The sequence below is a fragment of the Cucurbita maxima genome, unplaced genomic scaffold (assembly GCF_002738345.1).
Source record: "Cucurbita maxima cultivar Rimu unplaced genomic scaffold, Cmax_1.0 Cma_Scf00088, whole genome shotgun sequence".
NCBI lineage: Eukaryota > Viridiplantae > Streptophyta > Magnoliopsida > Cucurbitales > Cucurbitaceae > Cucurbita > Cucurbita maxima.
Window position 1 is genome coordinate 247,952 of NW_019272104.1, and position 14,763 is coordinate 262,714.

A 14,763-nucleotide genomic window follows, 5' to 3' on the forward strand; every position below is an offset into this window, starting at 1 on the left:
GCTACGTTCGGTATGCTGATGACATGATGCTATCAAAAGAAGGGGAGTCAATTCTGAGGCTGTATATTACAGGGTGAAAGAGCTCCTCAAAAAGACCCTGGAAAACCTAAAATAAGCCAAAACCTCTATAGAACTAATTCGAGGAAGAACCCGCAAAATCCTAGTTTGAGGTCTGGTCGCATCAATCAGCTCGCTTGGGATCATGTCTTCTTAGGGCTCCCCTGAAATGCTGGAAGAAGAAATTCACTGTCGAATCCTTAAAGCAACAAGCGAGAATGGACAAGAAAAATAACCTTTCCACTTACTTTCCCTACTAACTTCTCTTTAATCAAAATCCATCCGTGTAGCCTTTGCTTTCTGTTATTCTTATCAGTACAGTGAACAAGAAAGAATTAGCTATTTGAAGAACCTTACCCGGGTTAAAGTAAAAGAGTTTTTGAAAGCCTATAGACATACGATTCTCAACAAGAAAGGAGCGAAGCAGCTTTACCTCGTTCAATTAGGGAGAGGAAAATCGCTTTTTATTTGAATCAGCTTCCCTATATAGTGAAGACCTTTAAAAAGAAAAATGCGGCAAAAGGGACTTTGATTTTTGCAACAATAGAAGAAAAAGTCAAAAAGTCAAAAGAATAGCCGTATATAAGAGAATGTGCTTTATCTTTCCTGTTGACGGACTCCTTACCTCCATTTTATTTCTCCAATGCCAATCACAGAACTAACTGGAATGGAATTCCTACATCCTAGTAAGTATTCTTTTTTTTTTTTGTTTGTTACGTTAGTGAAACTATAGCGAAAGTAGAATCTTACTGAATTGACTCAAATTTCGTCGACTCTGAGGTGATTCTTTAGGTATCCGTCCTCTCTCATATTGCTTTAAGGTTGGAGGATTTAGTTCAAGCTAGTCTCCTATGGTTCAGATATCTGTATTTTTTAAGACTGTATGAAAGAACATATAGTAATTATCTAAGAATATATCTATACTATAATAGTTGCATCTAACATTTGCTCATAGTGTAGATAAGGCAGTCCCCGGAGCTAAGAAAACTACGCTATTCAAAGCAATCTGCCCAAGGCTAGTCGAGTCTAATGCTAGACTAGGTGATTCCTTTCCTCTCTATCAACGACCGAAGCTTAATCCAGAGAGAGAGCTCACTATACCAGCAGGTTGCCACATTTGCATATGAAACAATAATAGCTTATCCCGAGCTCCTGTCACCCAGCGCAGTAATAGTACGGACTTTATAACAAAAAGCAATCCCAAGATCTTCCCATTTGGAATAGTAAACAGGTGTTTTTATCTCATCTTGATAGCTGGGGCTAACCCTCTCGGAGCATGTCTCAGCAATAATTCTAGAAAGAGGGATGGATATTGGCGCATCTTCACTAGTTGCCTTTCAAAAGTTCCTTCAGGTCTTAGTAAGAGCATTAATTCCTCGGATTCAGATGTATTTTGTAACACCCTATACAAGGAAAGCTAGAGCTGGATATCATGTCCCGTAGAGATAGGACTCGAAAGATTGTCCCATGTGAATATGAATCAAAATGAACTTGAAAGAATCCTCCTTTTCTAACAGTTCTGGCAGGGATCAGTAAGGGAACTAAACTAGCTTATTTGCTGTCTAGCCTTAGAACCATCTATTGATCTATATGAACGGCAAGAAACTAGCCGCTTGAAAAGGGACATGGACTACTACTGAATAACAGAGACTTTCTTTATCCTTTATCCCTTGTCTAGAAAGGGTATTGGCTCGAAGACAGAAGCACTCGAACGTGATTCACTTCTAACATTTTCCCCTTACCTGTAAATAAGCACAATAAAGGGGTTACCCCGAAAGGAGACGGAGTGACTCGCTAGAAAGGAACTGTCCTTTCCTTACTCTGTCGATGGTATACAGGATGGCAGTCTTTCTCCTTGGCTTGTACCCGAGATCCGATGTTCGAAAGACAACCCAATCCTTTTTCAGTAACCATTCATTCTGAGTGGGAGTTCGGATCTATGTTCAAAGGAGGGAGTCTATTAGCAGAGCATCGATAATCGGGTTCTTGCCTTTCGTTTTGACTGGAGCATTTTCATCCTTTGCATTGGTTTGAATTTCGCACTATCTGGTCACTGGTTTGAAGTGAGTGCTCCGTGAGTGTATGGAGAACCTAATGTTCTTATTTACTTGTTGGACAGGTTTATGCCATTTATCAATCACAGTAAAGCGCGATTTCATGCTCGCAAAGAGACCCGATATTTATCCCTGAATTTCCGTAGGATTCTATCTTCTTCCTTAGTGGGTAGTGGGAGACCTTAACAACCTAAGTAGACTAGCAATACTTGCCTTTTTCTTAGAGAGTGGATTTTGGAAGTCTATAGAATAGGGACTCCCCGGCCAATAAAGAAAGAGTTTGTTAACCACTCAGAGCTCTTTTGCAGTTAAGGATATCAGCTAGTTGGTTGGTTGGCTCTTCGATTAGGACTTTAAGTAGCTTTTTTGGACCATCAGGTTTGACTCCTAGCTCTTTTCATTGCTAGTGAATGGAGGAATGCTAGTTTGGTTGGTGGAGATGGATCCCGGAAAATGAAACTAATGAACATGAATCCCATCCATAGAAGTCAATCTGAGTGGTTCCCTCCCGTACGAAAAGTAGCATCTGCGGATGAAAGAGTGGACGAGCTTTCAATTATATCGTGTTGGCCGATAACTCTCTGGTATCCGCTCATGGATGGTAGTTAACTGATTGAAGTTTGTGGAACAATCCCATCCTTTCTAGTACTTGTGGAGAATCCACACCAGTAAGAAATACCTTTAGTTGTTGATGGAAGAGTGCCCTATTGACTTTGGAAACCATAGTGACACCTAGCAACACAACTGAGGTCCTTCGTGTCTGTAATATTATTATGACACAGGCGGAAGACTAAGCGCTATGTCCCGGGCATTCGCCAGATACCCCTTAACCTGGGTCTGGTTTTTGCTCTGACATGGAAATCTGTACCTAGTGCGTCCAACTATCGCAAGAGGTTGGTAGAATGACTAAAAGCAATAGGATGTTTGTTCTAACAGGTCTTTCTTCTTCTTTCCCAAATCGATTGTTTGCTGGGGCGGGTCGCAAGATGTGGCTTTTTCCTTCTGTCTATTCGGGGTTGTCTCTTCTTCCTCTTCCTTCCTTTTGTTAAGGAGGTCCCGCTCCGTCCAAAGCTTCTGATAAAGAATAGCATTCAAGGTCTAATGCCAAAGATCGAATGAGGGAAGGATTGATTCACAGGTCTAGCTTCCCGGTATCGATTCATCTTTAGTAGCAAAAGCTCTTCCTTCTTCTTTCTTATCTTTCTTCTTCCATGTCTTCCTTCTTTCTCTGACATTCCAGCTTTTTCTATTTTCTTTGTTTACAAACGCTTTTATACGCTCTTATTAATATTAAGCCAAGTCAGTCCTTTTGCAGCCTAGTAAGAAGTAGTGACAGGCTCATCCTAAGTGGTAGTAGCATATGAGATAGTGGAACTAGCAGTCTCAGTCTTTGTTCAAGTTCAAATAGGCCCAGTCTTTGCTCGAGTCCAATCCCTTGTTGTCATAGATCGGAGGAATGCCCTTCTTTCCTTTAGTTTGCCCTTTCAGTGGAGTAAGCCAAAGTGAGTCTTGCTGGTCTATCAAGTGCCATCTGCAGAACTTCTCGAACTAGGAAAAGGATCAATGACTTCAAAAGCATTGAACGAGGAGCCGTATGAGGATCTCATGTACGGTTCTGTCGAGTGGCAGGCAGTAAGGGTGACTTATCTGTCAGCTTTTCCAATATCACACCCTCAACCAAACTCTGCCTTACGTAAAGTTGCTAGAGTACGATTAACCTCTGGATTTGAAATCACTGCTTATATACCTGGTATTGCTCATAATGGACAAGAACATTTTGTAGTCTTAGTAAGAGGGCGAAGGGTTAAGGAGGATTTACTCGGTGTGAGATATTACATTGTTTGAGGGACCCTAGATGCTGTCGGAGTAAAAAAAGGATCGTCAACAAGGGTGTTCTAGTGCGTTGTAGATTCTTATCCAAGACTTGTATCATTTGATGATGCCATGTGAATCGCTAGAAAGATTGAAAGAAGTATATAGCTAACCCAATAACGAAAGTTTACTAAGGGGACTGGAGCAGGCTACCGTGAGACAAAAGATCTTCTTTCTAAAGGGATTCGATTCGGAACTATTAGATAAGGTCCAATATTGGAAGAATTGAAGAGGTTTTCCTTTACTTTGTCCGGGTCAACAAAGAATGAGAAATGCCTCGACTTAGAACAGGTCCGAGTCCACTAGCAATGATTCGAAGCACCACTTTTGACACTATTTCGAAAACCCAAGGACTCAATCGTATGGATATGTAAAATAAAGAAAGGATTTCCAATCCTAGCAGTAAAGGGAGGGAAACAGATACTCAATTTCAAGTGAGTAAACAGAATCCATACTCGATCTCATAGATACATATAGAATTCTGTGGAAAGTAGTATGTACGGCTTGGAGGGAGGTCTTTCATATCTTTCGAGATCTGGAAAAGCCAAAATCAATGATTTTCTTAGCCCTTATAAAAGAAAGGAAAACTACTGATTCTTGAGAACCCCTTGCACGCTCATCTCACGTCGAGGTACTGCAGAAGAAAAAACAGCTAAATCAGACAGAGCCAATTTCTCGTAATCGATTAGTTAACATCTTGGTTAACCTTATTCAGATGGAAACAAATCATTGGCTTATCTCTCTATCGAGCCATGAAAAAGATTCAACAAAAGACAGAAAGAAATCCACTCACTATTTTACGTCAAGCAATACGCGGAGTCACTCCCGATATAGCAGTAAAAGCAAGACGTGTAGGCGGATCGACTGATCAAGTTCCCATTGAAATAGGATCTACACAAGGAAAAGCACTTGCCATTCGTTGGTTATTAGAGGCATCCCGAAAACGTTCGGGTCGAAATATGGCTTTCAAATTCAGTTACAAATTAGTGTAATGAAGTAGAAAGAGACGGATAGGGTGGGAATGGATGTAGTTGAGTTGGAGTTTTTTCCTTTTCAGTCTGACAGTATGGAGATTGAATTGCCGCGATTCCGGCTACCTGTCCTTGTGGGAATCTCAAGTCGTCTCTCTGAGGTAGATCGAATCTTTCCTAGCCTCTTCCTGTTATCCCCTGGTCGTTTTCGGGTTGGGTTTAGGGCCCAGGCACCCTTCTCCTCTCCTTCTTACCCGTTAGTTTTTCTTTTCGAATTTGGTTTTGCTTTGTTGGGGTCTTTCTTAGACTGTAACTTTAAAGAAGATGATCTAATACGGGAAGTTGATGTTGATGTTGTCGGGTGCCCTTGCGAGGTTCTGGTCCGACCTCTATTTTTTTGGCTTAATTGGAGTGGTAGAGGGCGAACAAAGGATAGCGTGCTTGTGTTGGAAGCGAGCAAGCGGGTGAACGAATCACCAACCAAACGGGCCACTTGGTAACTAGGAGTGTCTCTTCATCTTCGTAGCTGGGATGCTTCGAGCTTCTGGGCCTCGGAAACCAAAATGGAATCTCGTGACCCGAGGGCGAATCCGCTAGCATGTCCCAACTAAATCTGTCCTGATTCTTGCCACTCTCCCACAAACCTGAGTTTGTTTCTTACCTAACCGGTGTGTACGAGAGGGAGGAGCCTAAATACCCTGCCCCCATACTGGTGCGGACCGTTCTTGCCTTTCGTAATATTTGGTTGCTGGTCTGCTTCACATGGGTCCCCCTTTCTTTTTCATACTTCTGTTATTCGACTTTTGCCGGAGAAAGATATTATGACCTTAGTGATACTTGCGTTGAGTATAATAATAAATACTCGTGATGAGTCCCCCTTAACTACACTATACCTTTCTCTTTCTGTTTTGTTTAGTGTCATTTTCTGCTCTCTCACGCTAACGCTAATACTTCATCCTTTTTCCCGCTGTTATCCACTCCTATAAAATGTTAAACAGGGGGCCATCCTCTTTATCCTCATTGGACTCAAGGACATCGATAAGCTAAACTAATTAGGCAGTAGCTTCGATCGATCTAAATCTGCCTAGCTCCCTTCCGAGAAAGAATCCCTTGTACAAAAAACATCGAGAAAGATATTATGAGCACCAAGTGGATGCTGCATATCTTTCCTTCTTCTATATTTTTATATATCACACGTTGCCCCCTATGAATTAGTTCCAAGAAAGGGGTCGTTCACGTCTTTTTTTCTCGGTTTTTGATGTAGTTGCAATAAGTTTCCTGATTTTCGTCGAGATGGGGTGTGAAGCGTCAATACCTTTTTGAGAGTAGCCAAAGGGAACAGCCGGCCGGTGGGAGCGAGAAGTTTTGGATTTGTGACTGGAATCCCCAGTAGGGCAGGGAAAGTCCCTCCAAAATGTCCAAGACTGAGGGGCAGAATGCTTTCCGAAACAAATCTGTTTTTTTAATCAGCTTTAGTTAGACAGGGAAGGGCGAAGAAGAAAAAAATACCAAGTAATTTACAGAAAGGGAAAGAGAGGGTTTGTGATCGAGTGCCATTGCTCCCACATCTTTTTCCGGTCCGACCACGAGCATAAATGTTTTATTGGGTTTCGGACCTTATTCACTCGCCTTATCTTCTTTAACTTGGCATCCTGTAAGAAAAACGGCGCAGCAGTTGACTGACAATGCGGATTTGGAACTGGCAAATGAAAGAGAAACCGAGAGGGTCTTTTCAATCTTTTTTCTTAATTGGAGAATCACCAATTTCTTATTTGTTCGGATTTGATTGTGTTCACAAGGGAAAAGGAGAAAAAACCCAAAAACAGAAGCAGAAGAGGAAATACTGGTAAATGGCTAGCAGATTCGCAGCAAAGTCCGCTTATAGTTCCTTTTGGCACAACAGGGTAAGTAGTCAACTCTAACAAACCAACAAAAAGACTCAAGCATGCAGATAACAACAAAGACACTGACCGTCCAAGCATCAAAAGAGGGGACTGGGGATTGGTCCCTGGTGATATAGTGAATATCGAACCATCAACAACTCAGAAAGCATCAATCCCAATAACCCTGAAATTGCGATCAACTACCTTGTCCACAAGGCATCCACCATGGTAGTGCCATATAGTACTCACTGCGAGCAAAACTCTCCCATCAGCCAATCATTTGATTGATCAACGGGCAATGCAAGCCCCACCTATCTTCAATCTCGGCCCCCAAACAAACCATTCCCTAAATTGGAAATCCTCCATGGAACGGCTCCTCAGTACATCACCGATCTTGCAGGTGCCATTCACACACCGCTCCACATACATCACCCGGATTACTAAAGTAGTTGAACCGTACAATTGGGTTAACCCTGACATCTGTAGATGGCAACCGGAGTGAACAGAGAGTGGCCCAGTAATCTTCTCCATCAGGGTAGCCACAGTGAGATAAAGTGGTGAAGCTGGGTTCCAAATGAAAAGAGAGCGAGCCGGGGAGACAAAAGGTATGACATTGGAAGTTGCTTCAAGGTAAGCTCCTGTCCCTGAATTGGTTATGCCCACGACTTGTATCAGAGAGTGCTCCAATGGCATTGGGGGCACAATTGAGATGCCATTTCGGGGGTTCTCATAGAGGAACTGTCCAACATAAGGCAAGTGATGAGAAAGAGGAATTCCCCACGATGAGAGGGACGGCCTCGGTCCAATGCTACTCAGAAGCGGAAGCTGTGGGCTTCCGAGAGCCCCAGCACAGAGGTGATCCAATCCCTTTGCACCATTGCATGGCCCTCTTTCTTTGGTCGCGAAAAACAACCCCAATTGCCGATTGCTTCGATTCGCGAAGAAGAGGCTAAAAGAATTCTTTCAACACTTGCACAGCTTGCATAGACTGCACTCTCATATTCAAAGCTTTCGCATAGCTGAGGAGATCAGCAACACTGTGTCTACGACCAGAACTCTCGAATGTCGAACCACCAACCTTGGTATCCACTGAATGATCCAAAGTCAAACCATTATAGGGATCAACACCGGCTTACAATAGCTCGTCTCTGACTGCCGATTGCCAATTCTTGAGCTCCAGCCTAACCTAAGATAGCCCTCTCAACCCACTCATAGGACTGGTTCACCACTCGGAGGTCCGAATTCACCCCTGACCTGACCTTTCGTAGAATTATTGATTGGCTTGACTATAGAACCCGGCATTGATAGCACTATTGCTGTCAAGAACCCGCCCTCGAGCATTGGGGACACCGTCTTTGGAGGTTCAGGCTTGTGCTGGGGAGTCGAAAGCACCTCCATGAGAGTGGTGAGGAAGACTGATTGGGTCATCAGATTAGGCTTTCCGTATGGAACACCGCCCCTTTCAAGCAACAGAACCCGCTCATACTCAGATAGCGTTGTTGCCGGCAGCCGGCGGCCTCCTCTAGTCCTCTGATGGGAAATCAATACGTGGCGTTGAAGACAAAACCCAAATAACTCGGACCTGTAAATAGAAGAAAGATTGATCAAAACCAGTTCAGTTAAAGGACTGAAAGAAAAAAGACATTAAAGAAGAAGAGAAAGAATCAGAGGGTTATCAAATGATTACTTTGTTGAGGCTGTGCTCTGGCCAAGGAAATGAGAGTGAAGATCCTAAAGAGAGGGGTGGAAAATGAACTCAATCAAAGAAAAAGATGCCTGAGGACTGACAATGGTGGAAAATACACGTTGCAAGAGTTTGATGATTCAGGTCTGTCATCCGTTTAGCTGCTCACACAACACACTCCACAGCAAAATGGAGTTGCAGAAAGAAGGGCAAAACTTGTCGAAGCATGATGCACATGCGAAGAACGTACAACCGCAGTTTTGAAAAAGGAAGGAAACCCCAAGCTAAATTAGCTTTTCGTTACCAACATTGAAAAGTCTTTGGGTCCGTCTGCTATGAGTTCTGAGCAGTTACGGACGAAGCTGGAAAAGAAGGCGGGCGGGCTAGTTGGTGCATCTTTGTTGGCTATGATGAGCGTAGGTTGAGGTGCATTGATCTGACTATAAAATCTATATCTCCACATGTCGTTTTCGATGAGGCATCGTCATGGTGGTCCTCCAAAAATGTAGTACTGCCGTATTCTGGGATGCTAGACTTCCGTATGCGGGCACAAGCACTTGAGCAACAAGAGCCTGATATTGTGAGTCACTCTAGACCTGAGTCAAAAAAGCTACACGAAGCCCTCCTATCAGAGAAAAAAAAGCCCAAGGCCCCCGACCCGTTAACAAAGAGTGATGCATGTCTAGAAGAGAGCAACAAGATATTCAAGAGGATCCCTGCTGAAGGCACTGTGCTTGATAGCCGACTTAGAAGATCGACAAGGAAGGATTAGGAAGCCCAATCAATCCCAAGTATAGAGAAGCCAGCTATGCGGACACTATGACACTTTCACAGTCTTGTGCCTCTCCAGAAAGTGGAAGAGCCAAGCTCATTTGAAGAAGCGGCTGGCCTAAAAGGAAACATATATCCGATCTTGAGCCTTAAGCTCAGATATCAAATGATAAGAAAAGAAACCACTACAAGGGGAGTAAGATTCGGATTACCTTGTTGATCGAATATCTCAAGGCAAGAACATTGTTTGAGATTCGAATCACTCCACAAGCAAGATCGATCATGTCTAGCTTGAATGATTCTTGTTGATCAAATATCTCAAGGCAAGAACACTTCCATGAGATTCGAATCACTCCACAAGCAAGATTAATCATGTCGAGCTTGAATGATTCTACATGCAACCTAAACTACATAGAATTGCAAAGAAACTCAGCCATTGGCTAAAGAAGAGCACAAATGCTTCTTTTTACTATATTTTTCAAGTCTCTTACACATACAACATACATGGCTTTATATAGCCTCAAAATGAAACTACTAAAGTCATTTCAAGAGTTGTAACATTCATACTTAATGGCCATAATTAACCATTATGTAATTGTAACCTATAGTAAATAAAGTCTTAGAATACATAAATGAAATACAATAACTCTAAATTGTAACCCACCCAAAATTTATAACAATCAAACTTCATTCTTCTTCAATGTGGCATGAATTGAAACATCTTTTGATAATTTTGACAACCTTTTCTTCACATCTTCATTGAAGTATATTGTATGATTGATGTCTTTTGGTTCATATCATTCTCCACTTCTTCAAGAGGATTCGTCCTCGAATCTATTTGTGAAACTTTGCTGCAAAAAATAAGTTATGGAAATACAAAGGACCTCATAACACTCTCTCACGTGTATACACTCAAGGAATTTTAGGCCACTCTGTTTGCACTCATTTACACAAATGAATCTCTCATCCTCACCTCTCAAATTTTCTAGTAGAGCCCAGATTTGATTTTCTTTATTTTGGGTCGATTAAAAACTAAAAAGATAAAAACAAATTGAAAAGAAATGCAAAGGAAACATATATCCGATCTTGAGCCTTAAGCTCTGATACCAAATGATAAGATATGGAACCACTACAAGGGGAGTAAGATTCGGATTACCTTGTTGATCGAATATCTCAAGGCAAGAACATTGTTTGAGATTCGAATCACTCCACAAGCAAGATCGATCATGTCTAGCTTGAATGATTCTTGTTGATCAAATATCTCAAGGCAAGAACACTTCCATGAGATTCGAATCACTCCACAAGCAAGATTAATCATGTCGAGCTTGAATGATTCTACATGCAACCTAAACTACATAGAATTGCAAAGAAACTCAGCCATTGGCTAAAGAAGAGCACAAATGCTTCTTTTTACTATATTTTTCAAGTCTCTTACACATACAACATACATGGCTTTATATAGCCTCAAAATGAAACTACTAAAGTCATTTCAAGAGTTGTAACATTCATATCTAATGGCCATAATTAACCATTATGTAATTGTAACCTATAGTAAATAAAGTCTTAGAATACATAAATGAAATACAATAACTCTAAATTGTAACCCACCCAAAATTTATAACAATCAAACTTCATTCTTCTTCAATGTGGCATGAATTGAAACATCTTTTGATAATTTTGACAACCTTTTCTTCACATCTTCATTGAAGTATATTGTATGATTGATTTCTTTTGGTTCATATCATCATCTTTCTTTGGCTATACTTGTATGTAGCGAGCCATGTTAGCTTCACATGAGAGTCTTTAGAAAAAGGCTAAAAAGGCACTCATCACTCGGCCCCTTTCCTATTCTGCTTTGCCGCCTATTAAGAGAATAGGTCCCGTTGAAGTGGCCCGCCTTTATGCATCATTCATCTCTACCAGCTGCCACGCACGACCCAATCCAATAGGAACGATTTCAGTGCCCCTCTTCTCGTCTCACAAATTTGCCCCTCTTCTCGTCTCACAAATTTGCCCCTCTCTCTCCCTATCGGTCGAGCTACTTACTCCTTACTCCCTCTCTAGATAAGAAGTGAAACGCACCATCACCTACAACCCTTTCTTTCCTCTGGCAGGGACTTCCAAAAAATGAAAACGGGCGGCATCGTCGTATGCTCGACATTTGTTGCCCCGGTTTATATCCCGGAGTACTGTTATGGCCGATCTGTCACCCAATCTACTTAAACAACCTAAAGGCTTTGCCCCGCGCCATTTGGAGAATGAGTCTATATATAGGCATGGCTTAGTCAGTTATTCTCGCAATTCAGATAAGATTCGGGACCGTTGGGTTGGGTTAGGTCTCTGAAAGCATGGTTCTTGCCTTCCTCCTTGGAGCTCGTCCATTCCTTGGGTGATCCCTTGCTCTCACGTTCGAGTGTTTGCTCGTCGTTTAGGCCGATAAGTGAGATTTCTGCTCATTGCAGTCACCACCGTGGTTCTTCGCACCTGGATAGTACCAGAACCCTTGTGCCCCGGCCCTTGATTAGATAAACCCTCGACCCACAACTCAAAATGAGCCTTGCGACGAGACGCGAACATTCCCCATGCTGCGATTCCCTCCAGTCTGTTCCCGGGTTAGGTTAGGAGAACATCCGAACGATTGCCTTCGCGGATCCAAACGCGCTCACAAGGCACACCATAAGAATGAGACCGATAGAGACTTCATAAGGTACCATTTGAGCTGCAGATCGTAATGCTCCTAGAAAGGCATATTTCGAATATAGAGGAGTGAAAGTTCCCAACAATCAACGAGTTGATCATACCCTTCTTTGAATCTTACGAGAACGTCCTCTGTCACCCCCCACCGCGCTTACGGCTCTTTACCCCAACCCAACTAGCTCTGGCTCCAGTTCTTCCCTTTCTATTCCTTTGTAAGGGGACCTCCATGGGTGGGTGATATGTGCTTTTGACTGATGGAAAGCATCTCTCCTTAGCTTCTATTACCTGACTGAACCCGCAAAAAGAATCACAATAGAAAAAGTTGTTCTTGCCAGTCACATCGGAGACATCTTTATCTGAGGAGGAGGTTTTGTCGTCTTGCTCCTCATAAATGATGTTAGGATCGGCCGGCTCATCCTCGGAATCCGAAAAGAAAATAGAGACAGAACTCCTTGTTTTAGTGACAGAGAGAAAGAAAAAGACTAAATAGGATTTGAAGACACTTTCATTCACATCAATTGAAGCAGGCAGTAAGGGCGCGGAAGCTACCCTTTGACGAATGCAAGCAAGGTCGCTTGCTTACTCTCCGTTGGCGGCAAGGAAGGGAAGGAGGCATTGGAAATCAGACTAGACCATAAGTCAAGAGGCAGGCATTCGGGAAGCGACTAGTAGCTTCTTCCTGGCCAAGCTTAGCTTCTATCAGGCCGACCACTACATAAATCAAGAGATTCATATACCAGTCATGAGCGATAGTGAAGCCGTTAGAGGCGGAAGCTGTAGCTTCTAGGACGAAGCCGAGCCACTAATGGAGTGGCGAAGGAGGCATACGTTACGTATACTAGATTAGTAACCGCTGAAACACCAAAAGACACCAAATTGAAGTGAACTATTTAACTGTGTGATTGATCCGATGAGTACCAAGGGCTTTCGGTAGACTGATTTCATTTTCGAATTCGCTTGCGACAAGTCCTACCATTAGTATGAGTTCGTTGACTACGTAAGGGCAATCCATCTTGATGACGAATTCCACAATAACAAGAAAGAGAAATGAATCGTTCGATGTCTGCTCGTTCTCCCCTCTTCAATTCCCAATGAAAAATATGATCTTGACCTATCATTTGTTCAATTTGGTCGATCTGAGACTTAGTTAACTCTTTGATCTTGATGTTCCCACTGATACCTAATCAATAACGAACCTGAATGGCTTTTTTAGGTCCAATTCCATCAATTTTGGTTGAGGCAATTCTGACTTGTTTATCGGCAACTGATCTAGCTCCTGAAATATATGACATTCTTGATCCTTCTCCTTTTACTAGTCTTCTCGGCTGGAATCATAAATGAGTTGTCTCCTCTCTGATTGATGATCTTTTCTATAGGTCGAACTAGTGTGAGCGGTCTAAACTTCGACCCTGATTTCTTCACATTATGTTCTCGTACCCAAGCCCTGAAAAAAGAGAAAGAGTCTTGGAGAATTGAACACTGATCTTACTAAAGAAGTGAGAAAGTGCTGATCGGTCGCGGTCTCAAAATGGAAGTTTTTCGCCTTAAGATAGTGCGGAAGGTCTTTTAGGGCCGGTTCGCATCCCCCGACTCAACAAGTTGTCTCGTGCGCGGCCATCATCTTGTCGGGTCTGAGCTGCCTGCGGTTACAGAATCGCCCAGCCCCCTTGACTCTCTCTCTATAAAAAAGAGCTTTCTGCATCCGGGGCGCAGGTTTTTATTAAACAACGTTCAACTTTCATGTGTATAGCATATAGCTAGCGTTCCTTCTTTCTGAGCCAGGATCAAACTCAGAGAGAGAGTATGATTGGGCCCTGCTGTGGTAGAACCTGGTGAACCAGGCGTACTACTGAACTTCAAATTGATTCTCTCTCCATCACTATGTAATGCAGTACGTTATATATTCTTTCTAGCAACTCAATCAAAATCAAAGCAAGCAAACTTCTTGCAACTACATCAACAACCGGGGGGAAATTCACCGGTCCAACCTACTCACACTACGCTAATAAGGTTGAAAGAAAGGATGCGTCGAGCAAGCGACGGTTCTACTTAACTAAGCCCCGTCCTTGTACAAGGAGGAAGCCAATCCCACCAACTTGAATGACTTTGATTAGTATACCCTTTGCTTTTAACATGGACGAAGGAGCTCAACAAACGTGACCGGGCTGCTCATGAGAGAGAGAATTTGGAAAACAAACAAACAAAGAAAGACCTCTTCCGACGCGCAAGCCCTAAGTAAGCAAGCTACCTTGTCTTCTTTCTCAAAAGGCCTTGATGGAATGAAAAGCAAAAAGAAGGAAAACCCTACCCGTTCGAATGAATGAATTTCTGAATGAAAAGTGCCAGCCCAAACTAGCTGGGATTTTTGGGGTTACCTCGCAGCCCTTTCCTCCAATCGAGTTGCAGTTGGCCTTGTTTCAGTCAGAATCAGTCCCCAGGACATTTTAGTAGGTTCTTTAGTCTTCGCTCTCAAGAACTAGTACGCCCTGTTCTCGAAAGCCGAAGAGCAGCTAAACTAAGCAACTGGGAGATTAGGCGGCAGTTGAAAGAGCAGCTCGAAAGCCCTTTGTTTAGTCTTTTTATCAAACTCACTCATAAAGGAAAGAAGGCCGGCAGGCCGTTATGGCCAATTAAGTAAACCACGAGCAATTCGTCTACTTTGACTTACGACACCACTTTTTTCTTTCATAAAGGATCCAAAGAATAGAGAAGAGAAGAAATAGGCTCAGTCGCACCCCATCCATCCATACGACACGATAGCTTCAGCAAAGAGT

General features: G+C 42.7%; 1 pseudogene; it reads right to left on the reverse strand.

Annotated features, from left to right (window-relative positions):
• Positions 1-3,494: 3,494 nt before the first annotated feature.
• LOC111472820 lies at positions 3,495-14,432 on the reverse strand (annotated as a pseudogene).
• Between the last annotated feature and the right edge of the window lie 331 nt (positions 14,433-14,763).